This window comes from Mobula hypostoma, chromosome 2, assembly GCF_963921235.1.
Source record: "Mobula hypostoma chromosome 2, sMobHyp1.1, whole genome shotgun sequence".
Taxonomy (NCBI): domain Eukaryota; kingdom Metazoa; phylum Chordata; class Chondrichthyes; order Myliobatiformes; family Myliobatidae; genus Mobula; species Mobula hypostoma.
In genome coordinates this window covers 96,633,760-96,659,443 of record NC_086098.1, presented here as the reverse complement: position 1 = coordinate 96,659,443, position 25,684 = coordinate 96,633,760, and the positions used below count along the sequence as shown (strand labels likewise).

At 39.4% G+C, this 25,684-nt stretch overlaps 1 protein-coding gene across 3 annotated transcripts in view; it reads right to left on the bottom strand.

The window, feature by feature from the left end:
* fam135a (family with sequence similarity 135 member A) overlaps positions 1–24,403 on the bottom strand; it is a 122,662-nt gene extending 98,259 nt beyond the window's left edge. For 2 of the 3 annotated variants that reach the window (XM_063040282.1, XM_063040284.1), the window contains exon 1: positions 23,935–24,403. The gene's annotated coding sequence lies outside the window, so the exon portion shown is untranslated. The remainder of the gene's footprint in view (positions 1–23,934) is intronic. The other variant, XM_063040283.1, reaches the window with a different exon arrangement.
* Positions 24,404–25,684: the final 1,281 nt, after the last annotated feature.

Below are 25,684 nucleotides of genomic sequence, written 5' to 3'. Positions count from 1 at the left end.
CGCAATACTCATAGCATTGAAATATATTCACCTCAGAAGATTTTTACCACCATTCACAACCTTTCTATTAGCGGATTTGCTTGAACTTTTAACAACATTTATTTTCACCCCAGCCACACTGTCAGCTCTGGCACTCTGGTTCCCATCCCCCTGCAAATCTAGTTTAAAGCCTCCCCAATAGCACTAACAAACTTCCCTGAAAGGATATTGGTCCCCCTGTAGTTCAAGTGTAACCCATCTCTCTTGTACAGGTCCCACCTGCCCCAGAAGAGGTCCCAATGATCCTGAAATCTGAAACCCTGCCCCCTACACCAGTTCCTCAGCCACTTGTTCATCCTCCAGAGCATCCTATTCCTACCCTCACTGGCACATAGTACAGGTAGCAATCCTGAGATTACCACCCTCAAGGTCCTGCTTTTCAACTTCCTACCAAGCTCTCTATACTCACTCTCCAGGACCTCCTCACTCTTCCTTGCTATGTCATTGGTACCGATGTGCACCACGACATCTGGCTGATCACCCTCCCACTTCAGAATGTCATGCAATCGATCAGAGATATCCTTGACCCTGGCACCCGGGAGGCAACAAACCATCCTGGATTCTCTGTCACGACCACAGAACCTCCTATCTGCACCTCTCACTATCGAGTCCCCTATCACTACCACTCTCCTCTTTTTCCCCCTCCCTTCTGCACTGCAGAGCCAGACTCAGTGCCAGAGATCCGGCTACTGCAGCTTGTCCCAGGTAAGTCATCCCCCCAACAGTATCCAATGCGGTATACTTGTTGTTGAGGGGAATGGCCACAGGGGAACACAAAAGTATCAGCACTGAAATGTTAATGCTGTTTCTCTTTCCACAAATGCTGCCTGATCCATTGAGTATTTCCAACATTCTCAATTATTATTTCAGGCTTCTGGATTTCCAGATTTGTTTGATTTTAAAACTGCGAGAAAGTCAGAAAATCAATTGCTAAGGCTGAGACAAGTAATTTCTAGGGAACAATAGGAAAACTGAAATACTGGTTTGTACCTTGACCGCTCTTATTTATTACAAATATCTATTAAAAATCCTGATATTCTCTGAATTGCATGAAAATAACAGAAGCTCAAAAATTATGTAATTTTGCTGTTAATTTCTATTTAAAGAATGATAGGTTGACCCTCAAAGATGTAAACTGCTCAATTACAGAATCAGATATATTGAAAATCTAGACGGCTAATGAACGAAATTGATTTCCCAGCATTAAATGACTAAGCAGTTTCCCAAGGGGTGTATGGGGTGGTTGGGTCCTGACTAAATATCAGGAAATGCCAATAGCAACTATATAGCTTCTACCACCCAAGACAACTCCGCCTTCACATAGGACTTAGGTCCTGTCTTGGTGAAGCAGCTCTGTCTATGGCGAGTGTTTGGCGCCAGAAAAATAATCAGACCAATGGTGGTGGTGTCACCTAAAATCACTGAAGTCTTTGGCAGCATGGAGATGGATTCCAAGCTTTGGTGGAGGATTGTCTTTGTACAACAACAGCAAAGGTTGGGCGACGTCTAGTGTATCATTCCCAATTGGGAACACCAGTAGAGGTCAAATGTTCTAATTAGATGAGCACTGCGGCAGCAGAAGGCAACGGCAAACCACTGTCATAATTTCTGCCTAGTCAATCATGGAAAGAAACAAAAGAAGGAAACCAGACAACAGCGTGAATGGGGTTGATTCTAATCAACAGAACAATACCTCGCTCGGTAGGGGTAGTCATGGGTTGCAGGTGATACCAGACCGTCAGCAATAGAGAAAGGCTAAGGGTAGCTACATGGAACATCCGTACACTTTACCAGAAAGGAAAGTTGGACAACACATTAAATGAAATGAAAAGGTTGGAAGTTGACATCTTAGGCCAGTCAGAAATTAGATAGACCGACAGTGGCAAATTCACTAAGAATAGTTCTCTGATAATGTATTCTGGAGGTCAACAGTATATGTATGGAGTTGGAATTATTTTAAACCAACAAGTATCAAAATATCTTATGGGATATTGGGCGATATCCGACTGGCTGCTTTTAGTTAAAATTTAAGGGGTAACCCTTTTAACATTAGCATAATCCAAGCCTATGCACCAACAAATGATGCGGATGAAGAAGATATCAACAAGTTTTATGAAGATCTGCACAGTGCTTATGAGCAATGTAAATCTCAGGATATAAAACTAGTCATGGGAGATTTTAACTCCAAAGTTGGACAGGAAAGGGTTGATAACATCATAGGACCTTTTGGATTAGGGGAGAAAAATGAAAATGGAGAAAGGTTTACTGACTGGTGTGTCAGAAACAATCAAGTGATCATCAATACTTTATACTTTATTGTTGCCAAACAATTGGTACCAGAACGTACAATCATCACAGCGATATTTGATTCTGCGCTTCACACTCCGTGGATTAATTATTTAATATTAAAAATAGTTATAATTAGTAAATATTAAAAATTTAAATTATATATCATAAATAGAAAATAGAAAAATGGGAAGTAAGGTAGTGCAAAAAAACCGAGAGGCAGGTCCGGATATTTGGAGGGTACGGCCCAGATCCGGGTCAGGATTCGTTCAGCAGTTTTATCACCGTTGCAAAAAAGCTGTTCCCAAATCTGGCCGTACAAGTCTTCAAGCTCCTGAACCTTCTCCTGGAGGGAAGAGGGACAAAAAGTGTGTTGGCTGGGTGGGTCTTGTCCTTGATTATCCTGGCAGCACTGCTTCCACAGCGTGCGGTGTAAAGTGAGTCCACAGATGGAAGGTTGGTTTGTGTGATGTGCTGCGCCGTGTTCACGATCTTCTGCAGCTTCTTTCGGTCTTGGACAGGACAACTTCTATACCAGGTTGTGATGCACCCTAGAAGAATGCTTTCTGCAGTATACTTGGTATAAAATATTTGGTATAAAAACAATTCATGTACGTTGTGTACTTGGATTAGCCCTGGAGATAGAACAAGTAATCAAATAGATTTCATTACCATCAATGAACGCTTTAGAATTAATATCACAAATTCTAAAGCCTACCCAGGAGCAGACTGTGGTTCAGATCACCATCCAGTAATAGCTACCATTAAAACAAAATTAAAGAAACTGAAACATGGAAAAAAAAAGGAGTATACGTTGGGAAAACTTAAAAATGATAGCACACTTAAGCAACAATTCAAAATAGCTGTAGAACACCTCAATGAAAATGAAACAACACCTATTTGGGACAGATTTAAATATGCTATACAGCAATCAGCAGAGGAGATAATCCCAGTACATGAAATCCAACACATCAACAAGGGGTGGATAACCCAAGAAATTTTAGGTCTGATGGAACAAAGAAGATTAGTGAAGAATAATGAAGTACAACACAGAAAGCGAGACAGACAGACCAGACAATTGTGCAGTATCGTAAAGGAAGAATGGCTGAATCAAAAATGCAATGAAGTAGAAGGCCATATTAACAACAGCAAAGAAATGCACAAGAAAATTAAGGAAATTACTGGAATTAAGATAACCTCCTCTACAGGATGCATAAGATCAGCAAATGGATCCATACTAACAGATCCAGATAAAGTATGTGAAAGGTGGATTCAGTAAATAGAAACAACAGGAATTCTGCAGATGCTGGAAATTCAAGCAACACACATCAAAGTTGCTGGTGAACACAGCAGGCCAGGCAGCATCTATAGGAAGAGGCGCAGTCGACGTTTCAGGCCAGCAACTTTGATGTGTGTTGCTTCAGTAAATAGAACAGCTTTTTGAAGATAATAGAGGGGATGCCCCAGGTATTAAACACCCTAATTCTGACCCACCTATTACGAAAGAAGAAATAACTAAAGCAATGAAAAGCATGAAACATGGTAAAGCCACTGGACCTGATGAAATTTCAGTGGAAATGATATAAGCCCGAGAAGATCTGAGCATAAATATTCTTTTTGAACTGTTTAATGCCATTTCAGAGTCTGGTGTATTGTCTGATGATCTCTTGAAATCAGTATTTATAACTCTGCCAAAAATTTCTGGAACTATTGACTGCAAAAATTATAGAACAACCAGTCTTATGAGTCAGATAATAAAGATTTTGTTGAGAATTGTTTGGAGTCAAATTAAAAATAAGTTAAGACCAGCCAGAAACTTCTGAATTGCAATATGGGTTTATTGAGGATAGAGGAACTAGGAACGCAATTTTCAAACTACGAATGTTTTCAGAAAGAGTAATTGAATATCAAAATGATGTCTTTTTATGTTTTATTGAATTCACTAAAGCATTCGACAAAGTGCAACCATGAAAAATTATTTCAAACTCTCGCTAAACTTAGACGAGAGGGACCAACAACTGCTTTAAAATTTATTTTGGAATCAAACAGTGGCGGTAAAAATTGATGATAATATAAGCAGTTGGACTAAAATTCAAAGAGGAGTTGGACAGGGATGTGTTGCCTCACCAGAAGTATTTAATATCTATAGCGAAATGATTCTCAGAGAAATAGAAGACCTAGATTGGATAAAAATTGGAGGTGTTAACATCAACAATACGCAGACGATTACCACCCTAATAGCAAGTGCTGCAGAAGACCTACAAATCCTCTGAGATAAATAATACAAACAAGTGCAGATTTTGGTCTAACCATCAACTGAAAAAAAAACCCAAATAAATGGTGATATCAAAACAGCAGGATACTCTCAACTGCCAATGGTATATCAGTAACCAAGAGATTGAACAAAAGACCAGCTTTTACATTACAAAACTACCTTGGTAGTTTTATATCACAAGATGCTAGAAGTGAAGTAGAAATAAAAAGAAGAACTGCCACTGCCAAAACCAACTTCCAAAAAATGAAACCTATTTTTACCAACAAACAGATTTCTATGACAACAAGGCTTAAGCTACTAAAATGTTACATCTGGTCGATCTTGCTGTATGTTTCTGAAACATGGATGACAACACTAGAACTCCAAAGAAACTCAGAAGCAACAGAAATGTGGTTTCTTGGAAGACTGCTGAAAATATCATATAAAGATAGGATAACTACTGAGACAGTAATCCAACGTGCCCATACAAAAAGATCTTTAATGAGAACACTAAATAAGAGAAAACTTAAATTCCTGGGCCATGTCATCAGAAAGGGAGAAATAGAATGCCTTACATTACAAAGTCGTATGCCTGGGAAACGCGGTAGAGGAACGCAAAGAAGAAAATATATGGACACTGTGAAAAAACTAACAGATCTAAGTGTGCGAGATATCATTGATACTGCGAGGGATCATTCGATGTGGAGAGCCATGATTGCCCAAGCGTGTAATGCGCAAGGCACATCATGAAGAAGTTTCCCAAACCAGTCTTCTCAGTCACATCCAGATGTTGCCTCTGTTGAATCCCAAAATAATCCCATCTACTCTTCACTTCAAGCCATGTAATACCATATAATATCACCCCATCAATACTTGTTCTCATCAAAACAAGGATTTATTATCCATGAAGGATCTTTTGAGGAAAGTTAGTATTCTGTTGTCAACATAATTTGCTGATGGCAATACATTTCCCCTTGGGAAGGGAAAATTGCTGAGTTTTACAATTCACCTGATCTCTTATACGGTCATCACTAGATCTATCTTAGCTTACCACTTCCACATTCCAGATGTCAGATATGAAAAGGGAAGTGGAATTTTCAGAGGAAGTGAAAAATAAAGCAGAGAAACATTAAAAAATATGTAAAGTTTATGGACTATTACATAACCAATCTTCCTAAAGATGAATCAAAATCAAAGAAAAAACTGACATCAACACCAAAAACAGTTATCAGAGAACTAACCAAAAATATGGGTTTGAAACAAGATATTAAATGTTAAAAAGATAAATGACAAGGTTTCAGAAAGAAGAATTTAATGTGGTCATTTGAATATTAGCCCAATTATGATCAAGAAACCAAGATTCAAAGGGAGCACAGAGTTCAAGGGGAAATACAGTGATACAAAAAGTTTCTTGTGACAGAGAGGAATAAGGCAAAAAGATAATTCAAAGGATGAGGATTTTAAAGATTTTATACAAGAACAAAGATTGTAAAATGCAAGTCACTGTGAGATTTAATATAATTCAGCAAAGAAGTGACAAAAGAGGAGATAAGATAGAATTTTGGTAAACACAAATAAATGGAAGATCAGCTTTAGAATGTCTGCAAAAGAGTTTTAAAATCAGATGACAGGAGATGTACCCTACAACATGATGGCAATTTGGTATTTTGGAAATTTGTCCCATTTTCACACATTTGGCGTATTCCCTCTGAACCTCTTAACCGTTTATCTGTCCACGCACCTTTTAAATGTGTTTGATGTACCAGTCTCAACCATTTTCTCTAACACCTCATTCCATATATGGACCACACTCAAAGGTTTTCTTTCAGTTTCCTATTAAATCTTTCCCTTCTCACCTTAAACCTATCTCTTCTGGTTTTTGATTCGTCAACCCTGTGGGGGGGGGGGGAACTGTGCATTCACCCCATCTATGCCCCTCATGATTTTATATACCTCTATAAGATCACTTTTTATTCTCTTACATTCCAATGATAAAGTTTCCAAATTGCTCAACCTCTTTTTAACTCAGTACCACAAGTCATGGCAATACCCTTGTAAATCTTTTCTGCACTCTTTTCAGTTTAATAGCACCTTTCCTATAGCAGGGCATCCAAGCTGAACACAATACTCCAAGTTCAGTCTCACAACTGCGACATAACATCCTAGCTTCTATACTGAAGTGCCTTGAGTAATGAAGTCTACCATTCCAAAAACATTATTCACTACTTGTCTACATGTGATATCACTTTTAGGGAACCATGTACCTGTACTCATAGGTCTAAACATTTCCTAGCGCCGAACCATTTGCTGTGCAAATCCTGCCCTTACTTGGCTTCCCAAAATGCAACACCTGGTACTGAACCAACTCCATTTCATCATTTCTTTTATCCCAACCTGGGCAAAAAACTTCTAACTCAAGAATTCTCGTTACCTGAATATAGATACCATGCACACAACTGCTCAGGCCCCTCTAATCAATGCAACCAATCAAGCATTATCCGAACTACGCAGTCTCTCTCATACTTTTCCTTTCAAAAACATTGTTTTAAAATCATGCAACAGCTCAATGTATGTTTTCTGGCCACTCAAACTACTTTTTTCCCCCAGGAATACCAGTATAGCTCCAAAGCTTTGCAATTTGTTCCATTCAGAAAGAAATTTAACTTTAATTATTATAACCTATGCTTAAAGCAATGAGTTAGGGAAGTTCCCTTGGTTGTATTCTCAATTCTCAGGACTTAGTCTAGCAAGCCGTATGAAATTTATGAACTCCACCAGCCTCCTGGAACATTTCCACCTCTACAACCTCAACTACACAGCCAATTTGAATGTATCTGGGTGTATCTCTGCCTTTTCATTTCGCCAGCCCTTCTATCGCTCTAACATTATCCATATACGCAAGTGCAACTCCATATATAATAGCAAAGAACAACTAAGTATGTGTGTTTCTCTCTGGAGGTTCCTTACTGTTACAATAAAGACTTTGCAACACTATCAATAACTTATTCTTTCAAGGTATCAAAAGTATATACGAGTTCAATATCCACATCTACGATTGTAACTTTACCATTTCTTTATTCTCCACACAGCATTATTTTGGAAGAGCAACATATTTTGGCAGCTCAAGGACAATGCTCTTCTTTTCAGTCCATCTTCTTCTTTCTGAAATATTTCATCTCTTCTAGCTGCCACCTTAAGTCTTGAATTGAATTGAATTTATTATTTACATCCTTCACATACATGAGTAAAAATCTTTACATTACGTCTCTGTCTAAATATGCAATGTTGCAATTTATAGTAATTTATAATAAATAGTATGTACAACTGGTTAGTTGATATAACATAGAAATACAGTTGCATCAGCATGAATTAAGCAGTCCGATGGCCCGGTAGAAGCAGCTGTCCTAGTGCCTGTTGGTCCTGGTTTTTATGCTGTGGTACCATTTCTTGGATGGTAGCAGTTGGAACAGTTTGAGGCGAGGGGTGACTCAGGTCCCCAGTGATCCTTCAGGCCCTTTTTACACACCTAACTTTGTAAATGTCCTGAATAATGGTAAGTTCACATCTACAGATGTGCTGGGCCGTCCGCACCACTCTCTGCAGAGTCATGCAATTCAGGGAGGTGCAGTTCCCACACCAGGCAATGTTGTAGCCAGTCAGGATGCTCTCAATTGTGCCCCTACAGACAGTTCTTAGGATTTGGCAGCCCATACCAAACTTCTTCAACCGTCTGAGGCGTAAGAGCCTTTTTTCACCACACAGCCAGTTTGTACAGACCACGTGAGATCCTTGGTGATGTTTATACTGAAGAACTTAAAGCTGTTCACCCTCTCAACCCTAGATTCATTAATGTCAATAGGGGCTAGCCTGTCTCCATTCCTCCTGTAATCCACAACCAGCTCCTTTGGTTTTGCGACATTGAGGGGAGAGGTTGGTTTCTTGACACAACCTAGTACAACAAAGTAAATCCAGAATGAGCTCAGTGACAAATATCAGCGATTATTTGCTTGCCATCATACAAGGACAATAGTGGAGTTCAAGTGTGCTGAGATTCCCCCCCAGCATTCCATTGGGAATCCAACTCTGGAATCCTGATGTAGAAATGGAAAGCCCATTCAGCAAATCTGGCAATTCTAGCCTGGAGATTCGTAGTAAGAAATAGTTAGGTTGTACTTTTTAAAATCATGTTAACATTTAAAATACGTGTTTTAAAGTTATTTCATTAAACATTAAATTGTTGAATGAATAAAGCACTTTTTTATTAAATCACACAAAACTTCTACAATACTGCCACAAATTTCATATGCGAACTAAGAACCGAAAACAATAAAATAAAAATTCTTAATTCAAATATAGGTTTACACTAATTTTAATTTGCTCAAAATGCCAGAAGGGATAATCCGCTTGCTAAAACCCTTGACGAATCACAAGCATCTGAACAAGAATAATCTCTCCTTTGGTATCTTGAGCAGATTAAAATTAGTATAAAGTGGCACATGCAATATAAATATTTCTGTTTTCTTCTTTTCCTTTCTTACAGATTTATATGAAGCTAGTTGTAACAAACGAAACAATCCTGGTGAAAAGAAGATGCTTAAATAGATAGTTATTGTTGTAAGTTTTCAGATGTGTGTGCTACATGCTTTCAGAAACAGTGGAACTGGATGCTGTCATTGGTTAACAATATATTTTCACTTTTAAGTTTAAAGACTTTTTAGATTGATAGATTGAAAGACATTATGATGTGGAGCAAGAGTGATAGGTGCAATATATTCCATTCCACTTTTAAAGAAGCATGAGGTCACTCTTGAGAAGTCTAGAAGATATTATTGTCATCTTGAATATTAATTCTTTCCACCACTGGTGCACAAAGGAGTGCATTTCAAGCAAAATGATTAAGGACATGAGAAAATCATTCACTTAGATTAGAAAACAAGCTGCCAAAACTTTATCATTACTGAATCAAAAATCCTAGAACTGTGTAATAATTCCAAAGTGTATTTTCAGTACAAAATTAGAACATCAGATTAAAAGAGACCAGGACACCTTGACCTTTCCCAGCAATGATTTAACACCATGCTTCAATTCAGTTGGCTATTCAGCCCTCGTATTCCTTAATTCCCAAAGTATCCAAAAGTTTATTGATTCCAGCACTGGATTGCCTCAAAATTTCCATGAAGAAATTTCTCCGTGTCAGTGCTACATGACTGAACATTTATACTAAAACAACATCCGGAAAGATGGTAGCGTGCTTGGTCGCAGCAGCCTCTCTGGGTCTAAACAAAGAAGCAATTGTTCATCCTTCACATTTTTTATGATTTCAAGATCATAAACTACTGGATATTAAGAACATCAAGTACTGCTGGATATTAAGGACGTCAAGTACTTCTGCAGGTCTCCACAAGAGTGTTGCTTGATAGCAGTGGAGCTGGACTTTTTGTGTATCCTGGTGATGCCTGCAACAACAACCCAAGGAGGAAGGTGTTAGGTGTGATGCATGATTCAACAAATGGTGCAAATGATTGTTTTGGACATTTTTCTTGTGATCACAAGGCCCTGTTGGACATTGGTAATGTAGAATACTGCAAGCCTGGTTCACTGGAAAGACTGATGGAGGAGGAGCTGCCTGGCCTCGGTTACTGCACGGACCAGGTCCTCATGCCGCAGGGTATGTTTGCTGCAGTCACCCGGGGAAGAGACTCCAGAGGTTGTGTGACATGGCGGGCATCCAGGGTGAGTTGCGGCTGACTCCAGTCCCACCTGTCGTTACTGTTCCCTGTGTTCACTTGAAGACAAGCTGAGTGCGTTTTTTTCGCAGCTGCGCTAATGTATGATGAGAAACTGCTACACACTTGTTTTTGCAGGAACATGCCTCTAGGACAATCATCCTATGCACCATCAATCTACAGGCCATACACTCAGGTACTTGGGCTACATTTTTTTTGTTACCATAACAGAGTAACTGCTATTGTAATTATATGTGATGTGTGTGACTGTTGGTACTGGGTTTTGCACCTTGGCCCCAAAGAAACGCTGCTTTGTTTGGTTATATTTTTGTGTATGGTTGAATGACAATTAAGCTTGAATTTGAACTTAATGTCACTCTGTTCTTGACTCTTCAAACTGAGGGCATGAACTGAGCACATACTCTGTACATTGCTTTCAGAACCGAGTCTCAGATTAACTTTATACATTCTAGCAAGTATAAGCAGGACATTTTTAGATTATTTTTACTGTACAAATTAGGATCACCAAAATGATACTCAGCCACTCAAGCTTGCTCCTCCATATTTTATTGTTGCTCTGACTGTAACACATTTCTGCATTCCCATTTACCCATAAGACACAGGAGCAGAATTACGCCATCAGTCTGTCCAATCTCTCCTCATAATACAATCCACCCACTCTAGGTATTAGTCTATTAAACCTTATTTGGTTGACACTAATGCATTGGCACACTTTCTTTTAATAAGACCAATTTCTATGCAGTACTCTGCATGCAGACCCACTTTTGCCTTATTTAATGGAGACATAGCCTTATAGCTTTTGTATTAAATATCATTAACATTAAATAACATTGTTCATTCATCCATTTATTTCCGATATCCACATAATAGCTGCTTGCAAAGCACATTTTAGAACATGCTGATACTGCTTTATCACAATATTCTACCAGCTCTCACCATTTAGACAAAATAGTTATTAAAAAAAAATTCCTGCCACAATGGACAACTGTGCATTCCCCTACCTTCCAAATATTTATCCACTCAGTGAACGTATTATCTGTTGTAACCCCCTTGAGTCAACTTCACAACTTTCCTATACATTTTTCATAGAAGTCCTTAATGTAGACTGCATAAACACTAATCTCAGTGGCATATTACTTGTTACCTTCCTTCAAGCTTGAAATAGCCTGAATATCTCTATTAGGGATTTGACTCTCAAGTACAGCCCATCAGCAAAACCTAACAACCAAAGATGCCAAATCTGCCTCCAAATCCCATATTAACTCATATGGCTTTACTCTATCAGAGATATTCCCTTTTTGCTCTCTATTCCTCTCCAACTTCTCTGCAAGTTAAAATTTGTTTTCTCACTTTCTCAGTTCTGACAAAATAGTAACTCACAATTTCCTTACATGGCACAAGATAGACAAACTATTTGAGCAAACTGCTCTTCCATTTCTTAATTTTATAACTCATAATTTACAAAGCAGAAACATTAGTAAATGACCACTAGGCTTCTGATCATCAGCTACCTGCTTACTACTGAAGTTGATTTTAAACTTTTGGATTAATGTTTTCAAAGTGCCCCTATTCTGTAAATTCTCAGGAACTTTCTCCCTGTTATTTACAAATTTTAGCATTTTCCCTCCTATAGATATTAACATAACAGGTTCATTCCCACAAACTTATCTATGCTCCTAGCAAACTCTATGTATGCTCCTCACTGCACAAGGATACAACTCCATATATACTTCATAAGTTTTATCTCCTAGCTTCATACTCTCACTAAATTTTGATACATTACACTCCCCCATAAATTCAAAAGAAATTGTAAGTGGCTAATGCATAGGACATAGAAGAATACTATACACGAACCATATAATCCCATCTGCGTTTACAATTCATGATTCTTGAACCTCCAGTTCATTAATGTTTATGTGTCTGCCTAAATATGTGTTAGACACCACCATTTGCCTGCTACCCCACCACCAACTCTGGCAGAGCTTTCCAAGTACCTATTACAGTGTATACAAAATACGTGTTACACACATCTCCCTTAAATGTCCCCCTTTCACCTGAAAATTTTGTCCTCTGGTATTCTGTGAAAGAGACTATCTATCATATGCTTCTTCTCTTAGGTCTCCCCTCAGCCTCTGACACTTTGGAGAAAACAATTCAATTCTGACCAGCCTCTCCTCATAGCTAATATTCTCTAATCCAAGGGACATCCTGGTGAACACCCTCTGCACCCTCTCCAAAGCCCCACATCCTTAGTCATTTGGTGACCAGAACTAAACACAATACTTCATAAGTTTTATACTGCTGCTACATGACTCCCAAACTCTCATAATATGCCTTCTTTACCATCCTATCTGCTTATGGCGCCACTTTCAGCAAACAATGGCCTTGGTCCCAAAATCCCTCCATACGTAAATGCTCTTAAGGATCCTGCCATTTACTGTGTATGTTCCTCTTACGTTCAACCTGAAAAAAAGCAAAACCTCACAACTGTCCATATTAAATTCCATCTGCCATTTCTCTACCCATATCAGCAGCCTCCAAACACCACTCCAAGGAAAAGTAGAGAAGGCAAATAAAATGCTTGAATCATACCTCATACAAGGAAGATGGCTGTGTATCTGGGAATGAAGGATCATAGCACAATAACATTGCTGCAATAATTCTTCACGAGCAATGATGTACTACAGGTCCAATTATATTCAGCTCCAGGTCCCTTTCAGAAATAGGGATAGCTGCCAATAATTATGCAATGTTCAGTGCCGTATGCAGCTTTTTATAAAATAAAGAAGCCTGTGCTGCATGCACCAATAAGAAACACCATTCTCGAATGGGCTAACTAATGGTGAGTACCAATCAGACCAAAAGGAATCAAGGAATGGACATCTCCAATAAGAAAGAATTCTTAACCACCATCCCTTAGAACTTAAGCTTTGAACTAATTTACCACAGTGAACGGGAGCATGATAAGGCAGATTGCTTAAACAGTATTTATTTTAAATGCGACGAGCTTGATAGGAAAGGTTGATGAACTTAGCATTAATTGGCATTTACAAATATCATATTACTGTAATCATTGAAACGTGGTTGAAAGGAGGGGAGGACTGCTAACAACTTTTCAGGATATTAAAGCTTCACTTCTAATGGGCATATAGGTAAAAGAGAAGGGGGAATTGAAATACAGGTGTCATTTCAGTTCCTATTACCCAGCAGCTACGATTCATTCAAATCAGTCAATTTATCTATCCCTTCACGATTTCATATACTGTTAGGCAGGGATCCCCAAGCTTTTTTGCATCGCAGACCAGTTTAATATTGACAATATTCTTGAGGACCGGACAACCGGGGTTGGGGGCGGTGTTCAAGTAGGGTTAAGCTCACCTCAGCATGTCTTCTACAGTTAGAGTTGCCAACTTTCTCACTCCCAAATAAAGGACAAAAGTAGCAGTCAAATACGGGACACTTGGGTTTACCCCGAGAAAGACTACCATGACCATGAAGCCTTGCGCGGGCACCTCTGTGCGCATGCACATATGTAACGTGTGCATGCGCGTACCTGCCAATTTGGGTCTGGGATCACTCCAAAATGTTTCCCATATAAATTAATGGTAATTGCTTCTTCGCTTTACCCCATTTCGGTACGAAAGGTTTCATAGGAAGGCTCTACCTTAGCGGGGGGAAATGCGGGACAAGGGTGGTCCCATATGGGACAAACTGATTTATATACGGGATGTCCCGGCAAATACGGGACAGTTGGCAACCCTATGTTCAAGTTCAACAGTGGGTGACAGGGAATGAGGAAAGGTGCAGCTGATTCATATTGTTTCCTCACAGCCCCGGTAGTACATGCTTTGCGGCCTGGTGGTTGGGAACCGTTTCTGTAAGGTCACCCCTCAGCTGCTACATTCCAGGGAAAGAAGCTCCAACTGATAAAGTCTCTTCTTATAACTCAAGCCAGTCAGTCCCAGCAATACTCATGCAAGTCTTTTCTGCATCCTTTCCAGCTTAACATCATCCTTCCTGTAGTTAGGTAACTAGAATGGTAGACAATAATCCAAATGCAATCACCAGCATTTTGGACAGCTGTACTATGACATCCCAGCTTTTGTATTCAGTGCCCTGGTTGATTAAGGCAAGCGCATCAAAAATCTTCTTAACCACCCTGTCTACCTTTGTCACCACTTTCAGCGAAATAAGTACTTGTTCCATTAGGTCTCTCTGCTCCATAACACTGGTCAGGGCCATGACATTTACTATCGAAGTCCAACTCTGGTTTAAATGACAAAAAATGCAAAACTTTGCCGTTGTCCATGTTAAGTGCCATCTGTTCATGTTCAGGTTTAATTATCATTCAGCCATACATGAATATAGCCAAATGAAACAGTGTGCTTCAGGGGTCAAGGTGCACAACACAACACCAGCAGTCATACAAAGCATGTATCACATATAAGATAGCAGTAAACATACAGTCACACAAAAATATAGCTCGTCCCTGAGTGACATAACCTGTAAATTGATTGTACATGGGTGCTATCAGCAAAATGAAGTAGCTCTCAGCAGTCCACAGACGAACATATGCAAGCATGCAATTCAGCTTGTTTTTCACCGAGCAAACAATGGAGGGCAACACCGATGGGAAGGTCCGGCCCTCAACCCAGCATGGATACTGGGTTATACCACCTCCGCCGTGTCTCCTCCTGGACTGCTGCAACAAGCAAGCCTGCGACTGGAGGGGTAGTCTTCGCTGCAACTGAGACCACACAGCTCCCTCGTTGTCTGTCTCGCCAATAAACAAGGAAAACTGACTTGCAGTATTTTACATTATCAATGTCCAACAGGGTTTTGCGACTGTTAAACTGCATACAGCTTTTGCGCACAGACACCGATGCCAAAACATCGACTGTACTCCCCCCTCCCAAATCGATGCTGCCTGGCCTTCTGAGCTCCTCAGCATGTTGTGTGTGTTGCTCTGATTTCCAGCATCTGCAGATTCTTTTCTTTTGTGAAAAACACCTTTGGTTGGCCCTGGAGAGGCTACTGCATTCGAATGTGCTACCATCTTGCTGGATCTGTCATTGCTTGAGCTCCTTATCCAGTCTTGTGAAGGATAGTATTTTAAAAAGGAAATTGGGAGGGCATGAAGGGGCCAGGAAACATCAATAGCAGACAAAATTCAGGTGAATCTCCTAGATACTGTACAAGTATATTAAGAGAGTAATCTGCTAAAAAGTAGCCCTACTTAATGACCACAGGAGCAATCTGTGCATGGAGCCGGGGATACGAATAATATCAGAAATTAGTATTGTCATATGTATTTATTGAGAATATGGTAGAGGGAGAGTTCAGGCAAGGGATAATGTTGTGCTGGACCATGTTAATAGGAAGGATGTGGTGCCAGGTGTCTTGGGCACACAAAGATGGGAAAACTACACAGCCTATTTGTGATGAGCTCAGACTGCTATGGGAGGCAAGGAAGGATATTGCCAGATCCCTAATGGGCATTGCTGTATTTTCATTAACATCAGGTGACTGGAGAAAGTAACTGTTATTCCTTTAAGAAGAGCAGTAAGAATAAGGCAGGCTACTAGAGGCCAGCAAGTCTTACATCAGTGGTAGATGGCGGTGCTGGCTCGAAGGGACAAATGGCCTACTCCTGTACCTATTGTCTATTGATAGGCAAACTATTGGAAAACAATTCTATGGGACAGAATGTACCTTCACTTGGAAAGACAGGCATTGATTAGAGTTCGTCACCACAGCTGTGTAAATGCTGTTTGGGTATAGGTACACTGATAGGGTGGTAGGCCAAAGGCCCTATTTCTGTGCTATATGAAACAGAGTCAAAATTATGTTCATTATCACTGACATGTGTCATGAAATTTGTTGTTTTATAGCAACAGCAAGATATAAAAATTACTCTGTACAATAAATAAATAAATAATGCAAAAGAGCAATAGTGAAATAGTGTTCATTGGTTCATGAACTGTTTAGAAATCTGATGGCGAAGGTGAATAAGCTAATGTTGAATGTGAGTCTTCAGGCTCCTGTAACTCCTGCTGATGGTAGTAATAAAACGAGGACATGTTCTGGGTGATGAGGGTCTTTAATGATAAGTACCGTCTTTTTCAACCACTAACTTTTGAAGATGTCCTCAATAGTGGGGAGAATTGTGCCCATTATGAAGCCAGCCAAGTCAACAACCCTCTGTGGCCTCTTTCAATCCTGTGCATTGGAGCTTCCATACCAGGTGGTCGTAAAAATCAGTCAAAATGCTCCCCACCGTTCACCTGTAGATAAACAGTGACATATAAAATGACATAGGTCTTTGGTGACATACAAAATCTCCTTGAACTGAATGAAGTATAGGTACTGGCGAGCCTTCTTCATGACAGCATCAATGTGTTGGGTCCAAGGTAAATTTCCTGAGATGTTAATACCCAGGAACTTGAAGCTGCTCACCCTTTCCGCTGCTGACTTCTCAATGAGGACAGGTATATCTTCTCCTGACTTACCCTTTCTGAAGTCTGCAATCAACTCCTTTGTCTTGATGACATTGAAATTGTTGTTGTGACACTAATCAGCTGATCGATCTCAATTCTGTATGGCTCCTCTTTGCTATCTGAAATTTTGCCTACAGGGTGTCAGCGACAAATTTACAGACAGCACTTGAGCTGTGGCCAGCCACACAGTCATGAGTGTACAGAAAGTAGAACAATGGGCTAAGCACACATCTTGAGGTGTGCCTGTGATAATTATCAGCGAGGAGGAGATGTTATTATTGATCCGCACTGACTGACCCACGAGGAAGTCAAGGATCCAGTTGCAGAGGGAGGCACAGAGGCCCAGGTTTTGAAGCTTGTTGATTAGTACTGTAACTATGAAACAAAGACTCTAGTTAAACACTTACTTCACAAAATATCTCACCATCAATATGCTGGAAGTCACTATAATCCAGAAACTCAACAGGATCAGACAAATATTTCACTGTTCACAAGTCAAGAGATATGGATTATGATAATAATATCTAATATAATGTGATAATAACAATACTCAGGAAGGTGAACACTATCCAGGAAAAAGCAGTCTGCTCAATTGACACCTCACGATTTTCAGAGCTGCAGAGTACACTATTTGCAAAGCGTACTGCAAACACTCATCAAGACTATGCTAATAAAAAAAATGCAAAAGCCACAACTTCTAACACCAAGGATAAGGGAAGATGTATAATAACATAACTATCAAATGATTCGACTTAAAATGCGTACATTATCCTGACATCGAAATACATTCATTTCAACGTTGTGGGTTCCAAATGCTAAAACTCCCTGCCAAACAGCAGTCTAGTACCTTTTCCAGATTGACTGTACTGGATTAATGAAGGAGTTCACAAAACAAAATCCCAAGAAAAACTTGGTTTGGCAAATAAAATGTTGCATATATCAGCCAAAAATTAAAGAATAAAACTCCAAATGTTTGCCTCACATACAGGAGTCACAAAAAATTTGAGAACTTCATTGAAGTTATTACAAAGTGCTCAGAATTCCTTGCCAATATGTGTAAAGGTCAACAAGGAAGAAATTATGATTTGATATAGTATTGAAATAAGCCATATAACAAAAATCCAGAAAGTTGTGTAACTCTACTTGTAATATGAAGTTAATATTAATACCAAAATTATGCAAATCCATTCAGCAGATTCGAGTAAAGCTAGTTTTAAGGAATTGAGGATAAAACTTTGGAATGAGCAACAATATTGGCAACCATAGACTTAGAGCCAGACAGCATAGAGACTTGCACTTTGGCCCACTAATTCTACCATTAAGAACCCACGACACTAATCTCAGTCTCCTATCAATACCCTCCAGATTTTAATATTCATCTACAAACCAGGGCAACACTGCAGCCAACAAACCAATCAACCTACATGTCTTTGCAATATGGAAGGAAATCAATTAAGAAGGCGAGAAGAACTTCATAATTAAATTTCAAAGCATACTGAAATTAATTAGCAACACAAGAAATATTGGGATGAGAATAGAACCAGTAAGGGATACAGATTTGTGCAGAATACATTAAATGGATCTTGGGAAGAGATAGAGTAGAAGAAAGATTATTACACATATGTAAAACAAACATATCAGAATATTGACAAATAGCATACAAATATCTTTACTTCATGGAATAGAATCTCCAAGGAAATTATGGATCAGGCATCTTAAAAATGAGCATTAGGGAAAATAATATAATTCATCCATATTTAAGAATAGAATTTAATATTTATAAATAAATAAAAAAGTATAATAATGAATGGTTAGGAAGGATTTCTAAAGGGAATGTCTTACTTGACCAATCATACATAATTTTTGAAGAGGTAACACAGAACATAGTCTGTGGTAAATCAGTGAATCTAAGTTATTTAAATTTTCCAAAAGACCTTAGATAGGTTTCCTCATAATACTCTAATAAATACAGAAAATGCAGACTCTATGGAAAAGAAGCAAAATAGACTGTTCACTAGGCTTCAAGAACGCAGAGAAACAGCAATAAAGGTTTATGGAAAATAGCTGTGCGCTGTTAATAATTTACATTAGCGATTTAGACTCAAATCAAGAATACAATTTCTAGATTGGGTATTGATAGTTAAAATATGCAACAAATACAAAAAGATACATAATTTATGCTCCATCTATGCCTCCTGTTTTTCCATTTATATCACTGAAACTCTTTGCCCACCTTATAATCCTCCAGCTTTTTCTTAAACGCAATAAAGTGCTAGAGGAACTTAGCAAGTCATAAAGCAAGCATTTCTGGAGGAAGATACAAATACATAAAGAAATACCACAAGAATCTCCATTTCAGTTTGATGCTAAGTTTGAGCTAAGTGACAAAAAATAAACATACCAAGTTGCATATAGAAATGGTTAGTCATAAGGCGAAGCTAGCTTAGTTTTAGAATGCTAATCTTCTCTTTATTAATAATTCAAACAGCCAAGTTCAAGGAATACATAAGTACAAGATAATGTACTTTTATTGGAAGAATAGGTACAGTTGCAAGAAAAAGTTTGTGAACCCTTTATAATTACCTGGTTTTCTGAATTACTCATAATATGTGGTCTGATCGTCATCTAAATCACAATAGTAGCCAAACACAATCTGCCGGAAATAAGAACACACAAACAATTGTACTTTTCATGTCTTTATTGAACACATTGTTTAATCATTCACAGGCCAGGCTGGAAAACGTATGAGAAGCCTGGTAGAACCTCCTTTAGCAGCAATAACCTTAACCAAATGTTTCTTGGAGCTTCTGACCTGATTTGCACAGTGGCAAGGAGGAATTTTAGACCATTCCTCCATACAAAACTGTTCCATGATGCTTCTTACACCATACTTCACAGTTGGGATGAGGTTTTGGTGTTGGTGTACAGTGCCCTTTTCATCCCAACAAAGCAGTGTGCATTTCTGCCAAAAAGTTCAACTTTTGACTTATCTGTCCACAGAACATTGTCCCAGAAGCATTGTGGAACATCCAGGTGGTCTTTTGCAAACTTGCAAACTTTGATGAGAAGTATAATTGTTTGTATGTTATTAGTTTAGGCAGTTGGTGTTTGTCTATTATTATGATTTGGATGAAGATTTAACCACATTTTATAATTAATGCAGAAAATCAGGTAATTGAAAAGGGTGCATAAACTTTTTCTTGCAACTGTATGTCACATTACTTGAAAGGTAAAAGTCCAGATAAAGTAGAGAAATACAACAACCTTACTGTACCAAATACATTGATCGCTAAGTTATGCTTCAAGTTAGCAAAGCCATCAGGTAAGCAACCTTAGTTTTTGAAGGGTATCACTGAAAAGTTGAAAAATTCTGATGAACTGTGTCAACCTTTCATTTGACCATACCAGCAGTACTGCTTACAGTTCTGATACATATTATAAGGAAGATGTTAAGGGAATCGAGAAGCTACGGTGATGATTTTGAAGGGCAGTCCTAAGGATTAACAGACCCTGCATCAGTTCCCTTGAGAAAAGGGTGAAGGGTAACCTAAATGAGCCTTTAAAACATTATTGAAAGTTTAGAATCAATACAGAGAGAAAGTCTCCATTTGCTGGAAAAAAAATCAAAATCCAAGGCAATAAGCTGAAATCAAATAAGGAATCCAGGAGAAACTTCTCTTCTAAAAAGTAATAAGAATGTGAAACATGAAGGGGAGGAAGCAGACAGTACGACACTGGTCTCAACCCAAACCACTAACGGTCCATTTTCCTCCAGAAATGCTTGCTATATGATCTGCAGAGTTCCTCCAGCACTTCCTGCGTTGCATTTAAGGTAAGGCTAGATTATTGTAAGGTAGGCAAAGAGTTTTACAGTGATTGATATGGAAAAACATAAGGAGGCATAGGTGGAGCATAAACATCTGTGTAAATTGATTGCGCCACATTTTTATGCCTTAGTTGTTTACGTAGCTTCAGGCAATGTAACAGAATTGTGCCAATGTGAACTTGTTCAATGCTCATCAACAGAATGCAATTTAATGGCCAAAGCTAAGCAAAAACACTCTACATATAATCATTGGCAATCTCAAATATAATGCAAACAAATTGCATAGTATTTAAATATGTAAAAATTTTATAACAATTTTAAAGAGTAAAGCTGCAAACTTATTATCTCGAAGTAATAAATGAACCCACTAACTCAATTCTAGTTTCAAATTCTGCTTTGTGCAATCTGTTCACATTTCCATTTCTGCTTGATGCTCAGTGTCAAAAACCAAAAATACCACACTGCATCTAGAAATGATTATTTGTAAGGCGAAGCCAGCTTAGATTTAGAATGCTAATCTAATCTGTGCTTCTTCAAAGACAATTTTTTGATACTTACAAAAAGAATTGAATACAGTCATGCAACTTAGAAAATATGATAACATTCTGCCACAGTCTCAATTAAACTTTGGGTAAAATTCATTATTTCACACAAGTGTTCATACAAATATTTTAAGTTCTGAAACTAAAAAAACTTAAAAACACACCTTTAAGGGGTAAAAAATTAGAACTTATAAATTCAATTATTGTTACTTCATTTAAAATGATCACTTTGTGAAAAGAAATACAGCAGCCAACTGACATACAGGATGGTCTCAAAACAGCAAAATAATTTGTTTTTGAGAGATGTTCACTGCAGGAAACTATTCACTACGGCTCCAGGAACAATTCCACTGCTCTCAGTTTGAATGGTATCATGGGATCTTTTACATTCACCCAAGGGGCATCTGAAAGCCTCAGTTTAACAGTTTTCTTACAGGTGGCACCACAGTAAATGATATAGTAGTTAAATGTTCCAGTTTTATTTGCCTCTGGAGTGGAACTTCACGCTATGAGGTGCTGTTCCTCTAGTTTGCATTTAGCCTCACCTGGCAGTGGGAGGCCAAGGAATGCTTCTATGGGAATGGGGAGGAGGTGGTGACAAGTTAAACCTCATCTTCTACCTGAGTAATTGAGAAAATCAATAGGATGAATCCTAAATTCTGCAACTTGTGATAAATTGCACTCCTGTCCCTGGTCTCTTGATTTCTTCTTTCATGTCCTCTATCACTTTAACAACTTTCTGTTCCTTGGCCCTGACTGACTCATTTTCACCATCGACATCCAGTACAATATACTTCCATCTCCATCAGGAAAGACTCAAGACTCTATTTCGTTCTTGACCATATACCCAACTAGTTCCCCTATTCTACCACGTTCCTGTCTGATAGAATTTTTAACTGGCAAAATATTTAATAAACATCTGAGAATGAAGCACAGGTACCTGGGCAAGGAAATTCAGAGCTCTAAATCTCAGTAATTCAAGGTATGTTCATTGCATCATACAACATGGAAAATGTTTCACTGGCCACCATTTCCATGTTGGCTGTCAAGCACCAGTATTCCAGCACTTGTCTTAGGGCCATCTAATCCATGGTGTTTCAAATACTCATTTTAAATTTTATGAGCATCTGCTCTACTACACTCAGACAGTGCATTCCAGTGTTCAGCCACTTATTCCTTAAAAAAATCAAATCTCCCCTGTATCTGCTCTCCTGAATCTTAGATTTATGCCCTCTCTATTGATGCCTCCTCTATGGGGGGGGGAAAAAAAATCACACTATTTGTGCTCTAAATCATGTCTCTGCCCTGCCTTTTCTACCCAAAAGAAAAAAAATCTGCTCTATCCAAACTCCAATTGACAGCCCCTCCAGTACAATCACATTTTTCTTACAGAGAGCAACCAGACCACCATACAGTAGTCCTGCTGTGGCCTAATTAATGCCTCATATTTATAATGTAACAGCCCTTCTACTAAATTCTATATCCCAATGAATGAAGGAGATTACTTCATATGCCTCTTTACCTGTCCTCCTGGATTTCCATGGAACAGAAATAATTAACAATCTTGAACCAGCAGGTTTGGGCACCCTTAAGGATAACAAAGCCTGAGAAAATTAGTCTTTGCAATTACAAGGGTTTGAAAACAAGGATGTGGTCGGTTCTGGAGGACCCAAGTTGCAAGGAAAGATTGAATAGCTTAGGACTGTATTGATTAGAATGTAGAAGATTGAGAGGAGATTTGATGCAGGTATACAAAATTATGAGGGGTATTGATAGGGTAAATGCAAGCAGGCTTTTTCCACTGAGGTTGGGTGGGACTACAACCAGAGGTCATGGCTTAAGAGCAAAAGGTGAGAAGTTTAAGGGGACATAAGGGGAAGCTTGTTCACACAGAGGGTTGTGAGAGTGTGGAATGAGCTGCCAGCATAAGTGGTGCATGCGAGCTCGACTTCAATGGTTGGAAGTTTGAATAAGTACATGGATAGCAGCAATATGGAGGGCTATGGTCCTGGTGCAGGTCGACAGGAGTAAGCAGTTTAAATGGTTTCAGCATGAAGTAGATGGGCTGAATGGTCTGCTTCTGTGCTGTACTTAATGATTATAACAATCCAAAATTTACACATCAAGTACCGGAACTGGCATCTAGACTAGGTCAGTGAGTAATAGGGTGGTAGGTTAAGTTGTATCCAGGGGGGAAGATAGGAAAGAGAAATAAGTAAACTGAGCAGATGGCGAACCCAAAAGGGAAATAGTACAAAAGCATATGTTGATCATCGTCGATGGTCATCCGTCCCACTGTTCCTGCGTTGGCCCTTTGAAAACTATTTGAGTCGTCGCACTCCCGTGCTATCCTTCACTGCAAAGTTTTCTTCTAATAGTGCAATACCAAGAAGACTAGAATCTGAATCCAAGGTCCTTTCTAACACCACACTCCAAAGTATAAAAACTCGATAGATATATTTATCACCACCTGCTTGGTTCACCTGCTTTTAACGCTCTTTCCTTTAATTACTGACCATTTTGTCATTGGAGCCCGTTCTGTATCTCCTCAATTTACTCAATTAAAACCATTAGGATGTTGAAAACGGCACCTCCCTCCTGAACCTTTTATGTTTCTAAAACAAAATCGTAGAGACAGAAACACGTATATGCAAGAGAACCGGTTACACCAGTTGGCAGCATTGCCCGGTAGGCAGACAAGTATCGAAAGCTATGCTCTCGGCTAGAACCCACGAACATTTACCTCTAAATTCCAACGACCCGTCGAAAATAAACAGACGGGCACAAGGGTTATGCCACGGGCAAGGTAGTTGTATCGGGCGGCGGTGCCAGGCCGCCCGGGGGCTCCGGGGCCACAACTCTATCCGCGCCAGTTCCGTTCTTCCCTCCCCCAACCAGCTCCGTGAGGGGAATGTCACCGATAGTTCAAAGCAAGTTCAAAACATAACAGCCACCTTCGCTCGGTGTCCAGCGAGCCGCACTCACGCCGTCACTTAGCTGCAGCCACCGCCTAGGCCTCGGCGTGGAGGTGAGAGGGTCTGGATTCAGGCAACATCAGGCCCTCATCACCTTAGAGTTTGTTCGATCGCCGCGGTACTTTAGCGACAACCGTCAAGAAGCTGCGCTGCTTTGACAACAGCTACCAACGGAGGAGGAGGCGAAGAGAAAAAATATCCCAACTGTCACCGAGCTGCAGGCAGAGGTGCCGCCGCTGCCGGACCGATTGCGCATGTGCGGCGGTGAGCGGCGCGCTCCGGATTCGAGCTTCTCACGCTAAAGGCTTAATGGTCTTCTGCTTTTTCCTACATGAAATATGAATGGAAATTACATATTGGGACGATTTTTCTTTCAAGAGTTTTAGTTCAATTGTCTAAAGAGACAGAAGTTTACAGTAAAGGTGTTCAATAAGACATAAGGATTTTTGAAGGGGTAAATCACGAGAAAATGTTCCCAGTTGCAAAAGGTAGTGACAGAAAAGGGTGGACCGAATCATCCATTTGCAAATACGTAGCAGACAGGATTTCTCGGCGGCCAACCATTTCAATTCTAATCCCCATTCCCATGGTCCATGACCTCCTCTTCTGCTACGATGAGGCCACTGAGCTTGGAGGAGCAACACCTTATATTTGGTCTAGGTAGCCTCTAACCTGATGGCATGAACATCGATTTCTCCAAATTCGGGTAACTTTTTCCCCTTCCCCCTCAAATCTCGTCCCCTCACCCGCTTAACACATTCCTCTGGTGCCCCTCCTCCTCTTTCTCCCACTGTCCACTCTTTTCTATCAGATTCTTCCTTCTCTTACCTTATACGTTTTCCATCTATCACCTTCCAGTTTCATCCCCCTCTCCCACCCACCTGGCTTCACCTTTCCACTTGTAGTCCTTTCCCTCCCTCACCTTATTCTGGCATCTTCACCGTTACTTTCCAGTCCCGATGAAGAGGTCTCGCCTGAATTGTCGACTGTTTATTCATTTCCATAGATGCTGCCTGACCTGCTGTGTTCTTTTAACATTTTGTGTGTGTGTGTGTGTGTGTGTGTGTGTGTGTGTGTGTGTGTGTGTTGCTCTGGACTGAATCCTGATTTGGTACTCTTTCAAACAGCAGTATTGAGATACAGCGATGTTTCCAAAGCTGTACATGTTACAGAAACCAGTTGTTAAATGTACTACTTTTAAACTACAGTAGGGAAAATAAAACCATTCAATCCTTTACTATGGACAAATATAGAGATTTGAATATATGTATGTAAGTAGTTAACTACATGCATAGAATTCAACCAATTATGAACTTGTGCAATCTTGTGGTTTCTTTCTTTATTGAACTCTTCACTGTGAACTGCATAACATCTCTGTAGTGACCTATTGGTTCCTCCAGTGTATCACTTCTCCTTGAAGGTCTCCTACTCATCCGGTTTCGCATCCTGTTCTGCCAATGTTGCAGCAACAAAACTGTCTCCATAACCTGTGTTATTATTGTAGTTCAACATCTTTTG